A 3144-nucleotide genomic window follows, 5' to 3' on the forward strand; every position below is an offset into this window, starting at 1 on the left:
CCTGGCACCTGGGATTATAGGCGCACTCCACCATGCCCAGTTAATTTTTGTATTTTTAGTAAAAATGGGGTTTCACTATTTTGCCTGGCTGATCTCAAACTAACAACCTCAGGTGATCTACCCGCTTTGGCTTCTCAAAGTGCTGGGATTACAAGCCTGAGCGACGATGCCTGGTCTACAAAATTTTTTAAAAAACGTTAGGTGGGCGTGGTAGCTAATGCCGTAGTTCCAGCTACATGGGAGGCTGAGGCGAAAGGACCACTTGAGTCCAGGAGTTTGACGCTGCAGTGAGCTATGATGGGGCCACTGCACTCCAGCCTGGACAACAGAAAGAGACCCTGTGTCAAAAAAACAAACAGACAAAAAAAAAAACAGGGTGGGTATTAAAGACATTGCAATGTGACTTGGCTGTTCTGGCCTGGACATCAGTGCTGGAGCTCACAGATACGTAGCTTGTCCCACATGACTGCTTTAGGGGCTCTGTCAACATCAGCTGCTAAATTCTAAGCTTCCTTTTCCTGCCCTGGTCCCTAGTTGTAAGGTCTCTCTCTGTAACAGGCAGCTTTTATATTCTGACCCCAGGTTTTCTTTGGAATTTCAGTTCTCTTAGCATTTCCGTATGCCCCACGGAGGCTTGTGCAAACTTCTGATGTTTTACAAAGATCTGCAGTTATTAGGGAATGCAGGCACTATCTTGGACCCATTTGCCTAGAAACCTCAACCATTTCGAAACTATCACTTGGATGCAGTCATGTGTCTCTTGCCTTTACTGAATGGAGAGTGTTTTCAAAGGGGCTTTTGATTTCTTGGATGATGCACTGAGAAGTCAGGAGAAAGCACCCCTAGCCTGAAAGCATCCCAAAAACTTGTTTGGATGTTTCTTCCCAGAGTGTGAACCTAAACCTTTTTCCCCCTTCCCCTTCCTTCTTTCCCTTCCTTCCTTCCCTCTCTTTCTTTTTTTTTTTTTTTTTTGGATGGAGTCTCGTTCTGTCACCCAGGCTGGCAAGTAGTGCCGTGATCTCTGCTCACAGCAACCTCTGCTGCCTCTCGGGTTCAACAGATTCTCCTGCCTAAGCCTCTCAAGTAGCCGAAACTAGAGCCGTTCATCACGACGTCCACCTACTTTTTGTAATTTTAGTAGAGATAGGGTTTCACCATGTTGGCCAGGCTGGTCTCCAACTCCTGACCTCAGATGATCCACCTGCCTCAGCCTCCCAAAGTGCTGGGATTACAGGCGTGAGCCACTGCCCCTGGCCTTTTCTTCCTTCCTTTCTCTTTCTCTCTTTCTTTTTCTCTCTCTCTCCTCCTTTTCTTCCCTCCCTCCTTCCTTCCTTCTTTCCTTCCTTCCTTTCTTCCTTCCCTCTTTCTCTTTTTCTCTGTCTCTTTCTCTTTCTCTCTCTCTCTTTCTTTCCTGAGTTTTAGCTCTTGTTGCCCAGGCTGTAGGGCAGTGGCTCAGTCTCTGCTTACTGCAACCTCCGCCTCCTGGGTTCAACTGATTCTCCTGCCTCAGCCTCTTGAGTAGCTGGGATTACAGGAGCCGGCCGCCACATCCAGCTAATTTTTTGTATTCTTAGTAGAGATGGGGTTTCACCAAGTTGGCCAGGCTGGTCCTGACCTCAGGTGATCCGCCCAACTCGGCTTCCCAAAGTGCTGATCACAGATGATCCGCCCAACTCGGCCTCCCAAAGTGCTGTGATCACAGGTGTGAGTCACTGGGCTTTCCCACCTTTCTTGCTTTTCTTTGCCCTCCTTCCCTGAGTCTTGAGCTAATTCATTTTCATAACTTGGATCTTCTCTATACACTGGCTTTATAATAAAACTCAACTTCCCAACATCTAAGCCCTGCTTTTGATATATGAAAGGATGCTTTAAAAATTCTGAAATCCTTTTCTTACAATAAAGTCTGACTTGCCAGGTCATTTTCTCATTACTGGTTTTAAGATCCTATTTTGCTTTGTAAAATCTGAAAATTAACTTTTTCGTCCTCTTTTCCATTTGTGACCTAACAGTCCACATTCTTTCCAGAGCAAATGGTTGCCTCAGAATTTAAAAAAATAATTAAAAATCACATTCCGTCACTAGGAAAAGGAAAGCATATTAATACATATTTTAAAACGATTACTAGAGCTGCTTCCTGAAAGCTGGTGAAGCACTCTTGTACTAATTTTTAAAGGGAATCTCTTCCTCTGAATCAATAGAACCCACACCAGGGCTTTCGGCTTGGGGCACCAAGCTCAGATCCTACTTCATCCTCAGACAAGTACACTGTGTGTGAGTAACCCACATAATCACACGTGGTAGTCCTGGATTGCGCCCAGGTAACACGTATATGTGTTGCACAATTTTCCTCAGTAGACACCTGGTGCTGTTGTTTTCTTGATTATCTGTTCTCTCTGGAAACTTCCCACTCCAATCTCAGGGCGGTTCAAATAGTTTCGATGCTGCTGTTTGAACATGCCCCTACTGCCAAAGGCGATAGGTGGAAAGAAGATGAAATTCAAGCTGATGGCTGGGCATGGTGGCTCACGCCTGTAATCCCAGCACTTTGGGAGGCCAGGAGTCCAAGACCACCCTGGGCAACAGAGTGAGACCTCATTTCTTAACAACAACAAAAAAAATCAGGCCTGGTGGTGTGAGCCTATAGTCCCAGCTACTTGGGAGGCTGAGATGAGAGGTTGAGGCTGCAGTCAGCCACAGTGAGCTGTGATCACACCATTGCTCTCCAGTATAAGCAACAGAGACACACCCTGTCTCAAAAGAAGAAGAGGGAGAAGGAGAAGGAGAATAAGAAGAGGGAGGAGGAGGAGGAGAAGGAGAAATTCAATTTGGACTAATCAGATTTTCTTTTTGAGAGATATGGATTTGGAATGGAAGGATTTCAATCTCAGATTGGGCTTCTTGAATGCAGTAGAAGGGAAAACTTGGGAGCTGAATTTGCCAGGCTCTCCACTATTTAGAAAGGGCAGCAAAGAAAACCTTTTGGCAAAGAAACAAGACATTTATTGAGAATGCTGCCTGGGTTCCTGCTTCCTTCCAAATGATTCATTTTAGTACTTTCTTAGGGCTGATTACTGATTGCATTTCTATTTTTGAATCCTGTAAGCCTGAATTTTCTTTTTTTTTAATTTGTTTTAATTTTTGTTA

The sequence above is a fragment of the Cebus imitator genome, unplaced genomic scaffold (genome assembly GCF_001604975.1).
Source record: "Cebus imitator isolate Cc_AM_T3 unplaced genomic scaffold, Cebus_imitator-1.0 Scaffold92, whole genome shotgun sequence".
In the NCBI taxonomy this organism is placed as follows: Eukaryota; Metazoa; Chordata; class Mammalia; order Primates; family Cebidae; genus Cebus; species Cebus imitator.